We start from the raw sequence: 12,746 nt of genomic DNA on the forward strand, positions 1-12,746 counted from the left end.
ACGGAAGGTATTCCCCTGGGTAAGTGAAGACAAAATTAAGGAAAGCTATTTTAATTTGAATGCCAATTCAGCTTTGAATTCAGCAGAAAGTAGTCACTCTAGTATCAACATTTCAAATACAGAGCAGTGTAATAAAACCACAAAAATCCTGTTTACCTTAATAATTACCAGTATATTTCATGTGGACATGATATGGAAACTAAGATTATGTCATCTTAAAACAGACTTTGAAAAACTCTTCCATTGGAAGTAATGTGGGTTAATAGATTACACATGAAGAGGAGTACATGATTTTTCTTCTGCACTGCTGGTGCTGCAAACTTTGCTAAAACTGTTATCAATGGCCATTCATTTTTTCTGAGCATTTAGTTGCTGTTACTCGCTGGAGCGGATGTGTGTAGTTGTCACTGGTCTGTAAAGACAACCTGAATTCATTTTTTTCTAGCTCTCTTTACTGGGTTTTGAACTTATTTCCTAAACATTTTTCAATTTAGTGATCTTATTGGTAAGTCAAGAAGAATAAAAGCATGCAAGTAAAATATAGATAACATTTCTATTTGATGTTTTTGAACATCCCCTTTCCTCCAGGACCTAGAAAACACTTGGCTTTTTTTCCCCCTTCTCTTCCATTCCCTCCTTTTCCCCTTCATTTCCCCCCTGAAGTTTACATCTGAGTCAGTTCCATTGCCAAGGGGCTTGGCTTGGTAGTTTCAGGGATGGCCCGTGTTTAACAGGTATTGTGGATATTCTCACATTTGAGTGGAGGAAGACTGGAACTGGGGGAAATAAGGAAAGAATCTGTGCAGGGAGGTGAGACGATTCTGCAGGCAGGATGGTAACAGATTCCAGAAGGGCATCTAATGAACCGAGGTCACGGCTATAACCTTTCCGGGTTGGTAACCTTCCACCCTGCAGCATACAGGTAGCTGGATCTCTGTCTCCAAGAGCCCTCAAACCCAGGTAAGGTTAGGGTATGGAGGAAACTCAAAGGGCTGCAGTGGGTATATCGTAAGCAGAGGCGACACAGGGCCCCTAGGATAAACCGGGCCCAAAGTGTCCCTACCTGTCCACTTGGGAAGGGACTCCGGCCAAAGCCTCATCCTGAGGCGGGGGCGGGGGACCAAGACTGAGAGCCGCCTCCTCCGCAATCCCCCGCCCCGCGGCCCCGACGTTTCGCGCCCCTGCCGTCCCCCATTGGCCGAGGCGCTCGCCAATCCTGGAGCAGCGGCGGGCGAGCGCGCCCTGGTTGGTGGAACCGGCGCTGGGCCCCCCTCTCGCTCCGGCCAGGCCACCAGCCGGGAGGGGGCGTGGCCGCGGCCGTGGCCGGGCCGGAGGCGGCGTCGCTGGCGCCGCTGCGTGCGGGGCGGTGCGGGGCGGGGGCGCCGGGCGGCCGCGGCGCGGTGGGACCATGGAGCTCGGAGCGCGGCGCCGGCGCCGGCGGCGGAACCGCGGACCGGTGAGTGCGGGCTGCGGCCGGCCGGCTCCCTGGCCTTGACCCCTGCCCTGCTTGGCTCCGCGCCGGGCGGCTGCCCCTCGGGAGAGGCGGGCGCGGACCGGGCCCCGCAGCCCCGCGGCCAAGTGAACTTGCTGCATCGCCCTGGCGCTCGGGCGTGCGGCGGGCCCACTGCGGCCGCGCCGCCGCCCGCGCCTGCCCTGCAGCCCGGCGCATCCTCTCTGCCCGGCTCCCGCGCGGCCCGGCGCCGTTCTCGCCCGCGGCTGCCCCCCAGCCCTCGGCCCCGGCGCTGCCCGGTGCGCGCCGCCCGGCTGCGGGACAGGCGCCCGCCCTCCCGGCCGCAGGTGGCGCCCCGGCCTCGGCCCGCGCCCCATGCACAAGCCGGGGGCTGCCCGGCGTCTGGGACCCTCGCGTCCCTCCGGGCTGCGCGCGCCCTCGCCGCATCTGGCCCAGTCCCCGCGTGCCCGCTGCCCGGGTCCGGCCCTCTCTCCTTGGCTTCGCCCTCTCCGGCGCCCGGTGCCCCCTCCCTCGGGGCTGCGGGCGTGCGTAGTCTGGGCCTCGGCAGCCCGAGTGCTGGGAAAGGGTCGGTAGCCCGCGAGTGGCGCGCTGCGGGGACGGGGCGCACGCCGGGGCCACCTCGCGGGGATGCATCCTCCCCCGGAGGCTTTCCCCGCGCGGCCGGCGGGGCCGCGGGGCCCGGCTCTCGCGCCTCCTCCGCGCCGGAGCCTGGGCGAGCAGAAAGCCTTTGCCTCTCCGTGTGGTGCTTACAGGCAATGGCGATTTCTCCTTGGTTCAGCCTCTCTGCCGGGGATAGTTCCCTGGAGGAGAGCAGAGTTCTTAATTATTAAGAAACTAAGCCCAGGGTTTAGGAATGAATGGAGCATCTCAGTTCTCAGCTGCTATTGGGCGGATTAGGAATTCCTTCTCATTTGGGGATTAATTTAAAATTTGCAGTTACTACCAGCAATAATTTCTGAGTTGTTAAAACCTGACAATTAGAAAGGCCCGTTTTCGCTTTGAAGCTGTTCAAATGAGATGCATCATGGGGCAGGAAATAGTAACTCAAGAATTGGAATCCACATTTTTTAAGGGAAGGAGCTAGCCATTAGACATTCTTTGCATCTTAAAAATTAGGTTTGCCTAAAACTTAAAATGTCTGCTTCTCTATCAAAACTAGGTTCAAAGTATTACCATTGACTTCTCTGTTGCCTCTAGGGCGGATTCTGTTGAACTCCGGATACTTCTTTTTGTATATGCTTTACCTAACTTTGCTTTTCTAGCAGTGAAACAATGTGGTGATTCTTTAAAGCTGGTTCTTTTATCTGCTTGAGAGGTTAAACAAAAGAAAGCTGGATTTGGCTTTTCCCATAGGCAGCTCTCATTGTGTGTCTGGTCTCCTTTCTAAGAGTGTCCACGGAGTCCTCATTTTTCTTCATTTTTAAAGACCTTCTTAATTTATATTCATGAGAGTTGTGCCTTTTCAGATGTTTCAAGCTCACTAGGTTGGAAAGTTCGGTTAGCTTTATAAATTTACTGTCTGATCTGTCATCACTGTGTTCTTAAAACAGTGGAAAGAAGCTTGTTCTAGAACTATCTACATATAAAAATTGTCCTTCCACTTCTGGTTACTGACATGAAGTTGCTTTACAGCAATGCTTTATCTGTTTGCCTAAAATTTGTGGCCTAGCAGTCAGTGATACGCTACAGCATTTTTACAGAGCCTGAGCATAAGCGTGCAGCAACACACTTGTCTGAGTGGTCCTGCCAACACCGTGACCTCCCGTCTCTTCTTAGTGTGTCCTTCTAGGTAGATGTGCTCTACCCTTCCTGTAGAAACCTTTCGGTTATTGGAACGTTTCCATTAAAACAGTTGCCTGTTCTGAGTATTCAGAGAATTGTCTAAGCCGGTGAGCCAGTGCTAGTGGTCTTTGAGAGTTGCCAGAACTTTCTCTGAGGAATAATTGAGGTTGTGTTTTCCGCTCATAACGCTGTCACCATGTGTTCTCGGGAGCGCGTCCGGGCACTGTACAGACCTCAGATGCTCATTTGTGTCTTCAGTCCTTTTTTCTCAGAGACCGGTTTTCCTCTTTAAGGTCGGGTTTTTGTGGGACCTGCTCTTGTCGTTGGGCACAAGCACCCTGCTTCAGGGCTGGTTCCTTTCCCTGACTTGATGTAGGCTGGTAATCCAGGATGATTGTATACCAGCAATGCATGAGTAGTGCACACTGTGAAATAAAGAGTCGCTCTAGAGACAGGCGGGTAAGACGTCTCGGTTCCCCTTTCCTCACCTGTGGCCGCCCTAGTCCCGTTTCTTTCTCCAGAGGCGACCGCACTTCATACTGTGGGGTGTGTGTAGCCTCCCAGATTTTTTCTAATATATTTTTTAAAATTTAAAAACCATTTAGTGAATGCTTGTGAAGCCTCAGGCACTGTTTTAATACCGGGGTTGCAGAAATAAGAGGTGAGAGCTTTCAGGATGTTCATGGTGTTGCGATGCAGTTTCCGTGTGGTGTGGTCAGCGAGGGGACAGGGTCAGCAGTGAGGGACATGGGAGCATCACACAAGTGGCCGGATTGACTCCTTCACGGGCTTTGCTCATTCAGTGTACCCCAGAGTTTATAATGCTTTCTGGGGACACAAGGGTCACAAGGCAGACACCTCTGTTCAGCGCAGTCTCGGCTGCTGTTAGCCGTCGGTTATAAGTGCGGCGTGCAGTGAGTGCCCGGAGCCAGCCGCTCCAGGAGCTTGTAGGATGATCACCAACCCGAGCTTAGGGGCTGTTCAGGGAGATGAGAAAATCCTCCCTAAGAAGTCCAAAAGGGGACTTAGAGACTGGGCTGAGGAGAGGGAGTATAGAGAGAGGCTGGTCGGGGAGATGGTGCTTTGGAGCAACTAATTTGCATCCTGGTTAGAATGTTGGTGTGGCGGAGGGCAGGGCAGTGGGAGAAAGAGATAGGAGGGGTGACTGGGGCCACGGAAAAGTTGTGAGTCCTGTTACGTGGAGTTTGGCCTCCTCTGTGAGTTCTGGGAAGCAGTGGAAGAATTCTGAGCCAAAGATGGACACAATCAGATGTGCCCTTGGAGGACGGATGGACGGGCAAGGCTGGGAGGAGAGGGACTTGGAGAGGTAGGATGTGGTTGTTGGTTGTGGGGAGGCATTGGGAGAGGGTGGGGTAGGGGACAGGGCCAGCCCTGGCTGGGCGGTTGGTGGGTGGCGGTGCTGACTTTGGGCAGCAGGCATCCCAGGGGGAAGATGGTGGCACTGTCAAGTTCATGGTGCCAATGGGACATGGTACTGAGTGGGCAGCATTGGGATCTGGATATCGGGAGGTGCCTGGACTGGAGACACACGCGTGAGACTTCTTAGCACCGGTGCCAAACTCCCTGCCACGTGAACTTGCAGGGAGACTGTGGCATATTGACTTGTGGCAGGAGATGCAGAAGCCGGTAGCACCTGTCAACCCTGTGGGAACCACCTGCTCGGAGTGGTCACCAGTTTCTGCAGTCGTTTGCACCAGGTTCCTTTTGACGACATCATCTTTGCAAGGCTGGGTTTGCACTGGTCGCTGTTCCTTGTGTGAATCAGTGTGGAACAGGCATGAAGGAGGTCGTATCCAGCCTGACTCCAAGATTTGAGAAACTGTAAGGTGTTCTACTCGTGCACCCAGGCCGTTAGTGGTTTATTTAAGAGTGAAGTAAATATACCATCTTCTGTCCGTTGAAGTGTGCTTTTTCAAACGGGTGCTGAGTTGCTGGGAGATAAACGCTTGTTATTTGACCACGTCTGAGGATTCCGCTACTCAGTAGGCACCTCTCCTCGTATTCAGCGGTGCAGTGAGCAGAGCGTTCCGGAACCTCGACTTCTGCCTGCGTTTGCTGGTGGAGGCAGTGGAGTAGATTGGGTTATTCAGGAAGCATGTGTTGAGTGAGAAAAGGGATTGGGTAGGATGGGTTCTGAGCGATTCGTGTTTAAAAGGTAGGTGCCTGTGCTGAGACTGAAAGGATGGGGCCGGGGACACGAATGGTGTCTGGGAGCCACGGTGCAGGCAAACCTCAGCAAAGAGGGATGATAACATAGGTGACAGCAGTGGTGACTCAGTGATGGGGACAGGAGCGAGGCGGCCAGTTTGTAAGAGGTTTTCCTTGTGTGCAGGGGCCAGGAAGTGGGGGGAGTGTGGTGGTGAAAGGGGACGGAGGGTGCTGGGTAAAGGGGAAGTGTTTTTTTAATAGAGGGGTTTGAGCACGTTAAAGGCCCGAGAGAGACAGTGCTCGAGAGAGACCCCCCCCCCCCCCCCGTTAGGTGGTGGCTTCAGAGTCTCCACTGGGATTAGCCCTGGGACGCAGGGGCTGATTCTGACAGGAGACGTCTCGGGGAAGCCTCACCGCTGGGGGAGAGGGGGTGACGGCGCTGCAGGGGGAGCCAGTCGAGGGAGGCTGGGTTTGGCGGGGCTGGTGTGGGGCGACTTTATTTTCTCTTATCGAGACAATTCTAAGGTGCTGTTTTCCTTTTAAGGCGTGCTTTTCCCGAGGGTGTGTTCGCCTTCCCACGGCCTTGTCCTTTTCTAGGTCCTGGTGTCCTGGAGGGCATGCTGGTGATGACTGTCCTCGCTGGGGCCGTCCTGTCCTGGCAGGACTTTCTCTGCTCCTCACCTGAAGGCCCGTCTTGTTTGTTTTGTGTCGGAGCCTGTCTCCCTGACTTAATAGATGTCCCTAGATAAGAATATTTTCCTATACTCAGAAGTCACTCCTCGTCTTTGGAGCCAGTCTGTTCCTTTTCTCCTTGTCCGGACCTGGGCCTCTTCTCTTTGACGTTAGCTCTTGGCTTCTCTTGACTTTTGACTCTTTTTTTTTTTTTTTTTTTTTTTTAATTTGGAACATCCTGAACATCCCAGGGTATTTTCTCGTCTTTCGGGTCTCCTTCAGAACTCTGGGCCTTGACTCAGAGCTCAGCATCCGGGATGATTCCTCAGCTTTTTAACTGTGAGAGTTTCCCTTGCGTCTGTTCTTAGAGCGCGCTCTGACCTCCTGGAGCAGTGGCCTTGAAATTAATCTAGAGGTGTCTTCTGTCGCGTTATATATTCTGGAACTTTTTCAGTGTTTGTTTATTTATTTTCTTTTAGTTTTTGCTTTCTGCTTCTTTCCGAGCGGCCCACAAACGTTTGGTTGCCTGCTTTGTACCATTTTGATTACTAGTGGCGACGCTGTTGATGTCGCCAAGAGTCTGTCCTCAAAGAGCTAGGGAGGCCAGAGAGGGTCGATTGTCTTGTTAGCTGTAAACTCCTATTGGGCAGGAACCAGACCGTGCGGTGCCTGTCTCGGTAGGCTTGTTCTGGCTTTGGGAAATAACCTCCTGTAGAGACTGCGTTGGGTCACAGCCTTTGCTCAGAGTGGTAACACTGGCTGCCTTCCCCTAGGTATTGTGACCTCTGGTCTTTAAGTGCTTCTGGTTTCTGAAACCCGTATTGGACTTGTAAAAGTTGTGCTCTGGTGCAAGCCGAAGATTTCGGTATCTGCTGCGGCGTTTCCATCCTGGTTCGTCTCCCAGCCTCCTCTCAAGCAGGTCTGGTACCCACTTTGCGCGCACGAACAGTGCAGTCCTGTTGCAGCATAAAAGTGTGGATGTGACTGAATGTGAACTGGAGTCCACATGGCCGTATATTATCAGCTAAATGGATGAAACAGTGTATTCTTTGCACATGGAAGAGCTTCATCAAATACCTTTTCACTGACTGAATATGTTCCAAATTTGGTTCATGGCTATAAGCAGAACTCTGTCCCTGCTGTGTAATTTTAATAACTTGCTCTGAGTCATTTTGCGCTACTAGTAACACACTTATTGTTTCAGTTCCTTTGTGCACAGTCGTTTTTGGTGTTTGCCTGTTTGGTGATGTAGTCCTGGGCTGGGGGATTACTAGGCAGAGTTCAGCTTTGAATTGACTTTGTAACTCTTTGCCGCCCAGTATTCTTTCCTCAGTTTAGAATTAACGCTTTCGGAGAGGCTCAGGGATTTAAAGTTGCTCCCTGTGTGCATGGAAGGGGTAGTGTCTGAACACTTAGGGAGCAAGGTATCTAGTCCTGGGGGAGGGGTGACATTAACCAGAGAGGTTGCAAGGAGAGAGGGAGCAGCTCATGTTGATCTCATCCTGGGAGAGGCTGTGCACAGCCTAGAAGGAGGAGGAACAGACTCGCTTTCCGTCTCTACAAAGTAAGATCTTAATTTGAGGGGAATGATTGCAATTTTTCAATATAGGACATCCATCTATTTCAATATTGCCATCTATTTCAATGGCAATAGGAAAACAAATGTCTTATAACCATCCTTCTAGATTTAAAACATATCTTGGTTCTTCGTTTTCCATAGTATTTTTGTATTTGCATTTTGTACATCTTTTAATTACCCTGATTATTGATTTAAAGACCAGCAGTACACAGAAAGCCCCAAATTCCCCCGTCTTCATATTTTAACTACACACTGCAGTCAACTTTGATTCCAAAGGCCCTACTAAAGCAGGACTTGCTCTGTGAGATATTCCAGGGAGGAAGACTGTTGAAATGTTACTCCTTTTTAAAGGTTGGCGTGGTGATTTTGAATGGTCACAAGGTTTATCAGCGATGCTGAAGGCCCAGTCCCTGCCTGAGATGTAATTAAAAATGGATAGCTTCTGCACTGGGTGTCCATTGCATCACACAGGCTAATAGAAACCTCCTCCATTTCTCATCTGTCTGGTTCCTTGCAGGCCGTCCCTCCAAAAAGAAAATTACAGACACAACAAAATCTCAGGGCGTCATTTAAAAGAATTGTGTACGGAAGAGGCATTAAAGGGTTTAGAACAGAATTTTTCTTTTAAGCTGTATTTATGGCTACTTTTTCCTGCTATGCAGTTTAGAAGTTTGTGGTTTTATTTCTGAGGCTGTTTAGTTTCTTAAGATTGGCAGATTTCATCTCAGACAAACAATATTGCCCTGCATTTTAATGTTTATTCAGCATTTTTCTCTTTGTGGACACTGATATAACTTAGATCAACTGTGTAGTGGAAGTTCCAAGTTTTGTTTAAATGGAATGTGTCCTATATCCAAATAGTGGGGATTTGTCTCTCTTGGCCTCCATTAAATAAAGATGTGAATTAACTTACGGGAAATCCTCATAATAATAAAGCTGTAAGCTGTGTATAAATAGTGAGAATTAAAACTCTGTGAGGATCAGGAATTAAAACAACAAAACCTGTGCTTTCAGTGACAGTCAAGCCTCCCAAGTCAGTGTTGTAGACTTGGCGGCTTTAATAATGCAAGCCGTCAGTGACTCAGCATGGGAAGCATCTCTAGGCTGGCAGTGGTGTGTGGTGGAAGCTCTGTAGAATTCAGTTTATTCCTCTACTTACAGGTAATTTCAAGGCTATTGTATTCTGCCTCCTCTTGATGCTTGAAAGTGTGGGTCGTGTGGATTTTTTGCTTTCCTTATAGATGTTTTGGAGGGAGGTTGTACGGAGAGATTTGAAATCAGATGGACAAAATCCTCTAAGCCTGGAAGTCCTGCCAGGCCAGCTAATCTTAATATCTAATATTGTCAAGGATGTTACAAGAAAAAAGAATTACAAGACAGTCTCATTCATGAACATGCCTGTAAAAAATCCTTAAAAATAACAATTAGATCTGTCAGTGTAAAAGGGTAATATATCATGAGCAATTTGTGTTTATTCTAGAATGCGGTGTTGGTTTAACATTCAAAATCCAATATATCCCACCATATTAATGAAGGAGAAAAAACTATGCAGTCATCATTAGATGCAGAAAACACTAAAATTTAATATGTATTCACGATGAAAAACTTTTAAGCAAACTAGGAAGAGTATCAGAAAACTTATAGCAAATATCTTATTAATGATGAAATAATGAAAAGTTATCCTCTGAAATCAGGAATGAGATAAGGATGCTTTTATTACCACATTTAGTCAACATCATGCTGTAGGTTCTACCCAGTGCAGTAGATTAAGAAAGAGAAATAAAAGATACAAGAGTTAGAAAGGAAGAAAAAAAAAAACAATATATGCAGGCAATACTATGTGTATGTAGAAACATGCAGAAGAAGTAGTAAGTTATTAGACTTAAGATGTATGTTTAGGATAGTTGCTGGGTTCTCATAAACAATTAGAAAATGAAGTAAATAAAGGTTTATTTATGATAGCATTAAAAATCCAAATATATAGGAGTAGAGCCAGCAAGAAATTTAACAATAACTTTACATTGGAAACCGTAAAATATTTAGAGAATTTAAGGAAGAGGTAAGTAAAGGAGGAGTATACCATGTTCATGGATTGAAGGACTAAAAACAGAGATGTCAGTTCTCTCTACATTGATCCGTAGATTGTGTTCAACCCGAGTCCATAGCCTGAGAAATTTGGGGTGGTGGTGGAAATTGACTATTTCTAAAATTTATTTGAATGTAGAGGGCCAAGAATTTTAAGATGCTCTTGAAGAATAACAGGTGGCAGGACTTGTCAGATATCAAGAGTTTATAAAGTCACAATATTTAGGAAGTGTGGTATTGGCATAATTATAGGCAAACAGGTTGATGAAACTGAATAGAAAGCCCTGAAACAGACCCACACATGTAGACATTTAATTGTTTAGTGCAAAATAGTTTGGAAAGGACAGTCTTTGTGATAATTGGCACATGATCCTGAGGTGGATGTCCGTAAGTGACGTTTGACCCCTACCTTACACCATGCATAAAAATCAATGCCAGAGAGACTATAAAGGTGAAAGATAAGAAAAAAAATAATATAGGATAGCTTCATGGCCTGGAGTAGGGGAAAATGTCATAAACAGGAAGCCCTGACCATCAGTAGATGCTAAATTCAACTAAATTAAGAACTTCTGTTTGTTAAAATATACCACTAAGACTAAAATGTAATCCATAGGCTGGAAGAGAATATTTGAATCACAGGTAAACTGACATGTCTTCTACCTTGAAAATTGAAAGAACGGCAGAAATCATTAAGAAAACCAGCTAATCCAACAGAAAAAAATGGGTAAGAGATTGGAGTAAGCCCTTTACGGATATGCAAATATAGACATACACATGGCCAGTGAACATATGAAAAGAAGCTTAAACTCATTAGGATTTGGGAAGTACAGACTGAAATAATCCTGACCATAGAGTCATCAGATTGGCTAAAATTGGAATGACCAGCAGTCTGTCGTGTGGACAACACTGAGCACCTGGCGCTTGTATACCTGATTGATGGATGTGTAAATTGGTACAAACATGTTGGAAAATTGTTGAGCGTGGTTTACTAAAGTTGACAATTCACATACCTTATGAACCAGAATCTCTTCTGGGTATACAAACCCCCACCAGAAATGTGTGACTACCAGGATACATGTGTGGTGCTATTTGTAGCATCATTGTTTGTAATAACCCCATTTGGAAACAACCCAGATGTTCATCAGCAGTAGAATGATTAAGTTGTGGTGTATTCATACACTATTCGGTGACAGAAATGAAGAAAAATTAAGCTACATGCAACAACAATGATAATCTCACAGATTTAATGTTGAGCAAAAGATGCTAGATGTAACAGAATCCATAACTGTGAGATTTCATTTAAATAAAATTAAGAAGAGATGTTAGGAGGAAAGTGGTTACCTTTGGGATGGAGAAAAGATTAATATCTGAGCGGGGCATGGTGGGCACTTCTGAGGGCACTCACAATGCCCTATTTCATGATCTCAATGGTGGTCACCTGGGTTTGCCCACTGTGTGACAGTTCTCCAGACTGTACATTTTTGAGGCCATGAACTTTTCTGTGTATGTGTAATACTTCCAAGAAAAAAGTTTTAAAGGTTTAAGTAGGAAAAGAAAAGGAAGGAGATATTTGAGTATTCTAATTTTTTTAATGTAACTGAAAAAAAAACCCCTCTGTTTTCACCTTGGCAATCTGGAATTTCTTTAATAGCTGGATTTATTTTATAGATTACATTTATACTTATGTTTGGATATAGCTCTCCTTTTTAGTTCATGTCAAGTTTTAATTTGACTCATTTTTAAGTGATAATCTTGTCAGTGATAATCAGCTTAGTTTTTGAGCCAGCTCCTCCCCTCTTCCTGTCTCTTGGGAACTTTACTGCTACATACTTTGGAATGATGGTACATCATATGCTTATGTAACGTCTGTTCTTGCTGTCTTGAGAAAGATATAAGACAGTGGTTCCCAAATTTGCACAAAAGAATCACCTGAGGATCTTAATTTCATTTTTGATTGTTGCCTATTCTGTAGAAAAACACTTGACTTTTTTTAAAAATAACTTTTTATCTTGAGACAGTTGTAGACTCAGGAAGTTGCAAGAGTGGTGCAGAGAGGTCGTACGTACCCTTCACCCAGATTCCCCCAGTGGTAACATCTTGTATAACTATGGCACATTATCAAGACCAGAAAATTGACATTGGTGCAATCCATAGACCCTATTCACTAGTTTGTGCTAGTGAATTTTACTAATCTGTACATGCACTCATTTGTGGTCCTATGCACCTTAATCTCATGTAGGGTCATGTAACCACCATTGAGTTGTGGACTGTCATTCCCACAAAGGAACCCCTTCATGCTTCCTCTTTGTGGTCACTGCGGTTGATTGCTGTGTATTGATCTGTATCTTGTGACCTTGTAGAACCTGTCTTTTAGTTCTAGTAGTGTCATCGTGGATTCCCTGGGACTTTCTGCATGTAGGATCATGACATGCAGTAGTCATGAAATTGACTAGCAAGGCAGTTTTAATTCTTTTCTGATCTGGATGGTCTCCTTTTCTTTTCTTTTACTGCTCTGGGTGGAATCTCCGTTACAACACTGAATAGAAGTGGTGAGAATGGGCATTCTTGCCTTGTTCCTGATTTTAAGGGGACGGCATCAGCCATTCACCACAAAGTATGATGTCAGTTGTAGTTTTCGTAGATGCCCTTTATCAGGTTGAGGAAGATTTTTTTCAATTCTTAGTTTGCTAGGAATTTTTAATCACAAATGGGTGTTGGATTTTGTGAAATGCTTTTTCTGTGTCTATTGAGATGGTCCTATGATTTTGTCCTTTATTAATAGGACATACTGTACAAATTGATTTTTTGGAGGTTAAACCAACTTTGCATTCCTGGGATGAATCCCATTTGTTCGTGGTATCTAATTCTTTTTATATGTTTCTAGATTTGGTTTGTTACTATTTTGTTGAGGATTTTTGCAACTAATTCATGAGGGATATCAGTTTGTAGTTTTCTTGTGATGTTTTGGTCTGGCTTTGGCCTGGGGGT

At 46.3% G+C, this 12,746-nt stretch overlaps 1 protein-coding gene across 3 annotated transcripts in view; it reads left to right on the forward strand.

The window, feature by feature from the left end:
• The first annotated feature begins 1,315 nt into the window (after positions 1-1,315).
• Positions 1,316-12,746, forward strand: part of WASF3 (WASP family member 3) — a 77,293-nt gene continuing 65,862 nt past the window's right edge. For all 3 annotated transcript variants that reach the window (XM_072976038.1, XM_072976037.1, XM_072976039.1), the window contains exon 1: positions 1,316-1,456. The gene's annotated coding sequence lies outside the window, so the exon portion shown is untranslated. The remainder of the gene's footprint in view (positions 1,457-12,746) is intronic.

The sequence above is a fragment of the Vicugna pacos genome, chromosome 14 (assembly GCF_048564905.1).
Source record: "Vicugna pacos chromosome 14, VicPac4, whole genome shotgun sequence".
In the NCBI taxonomy this organism is placed as follows: Eukaryota; Metazoa; Chordata; class Mammalia; order Artiodactyla; family Camelidae; genus Vicugna; species Vicugna pacos.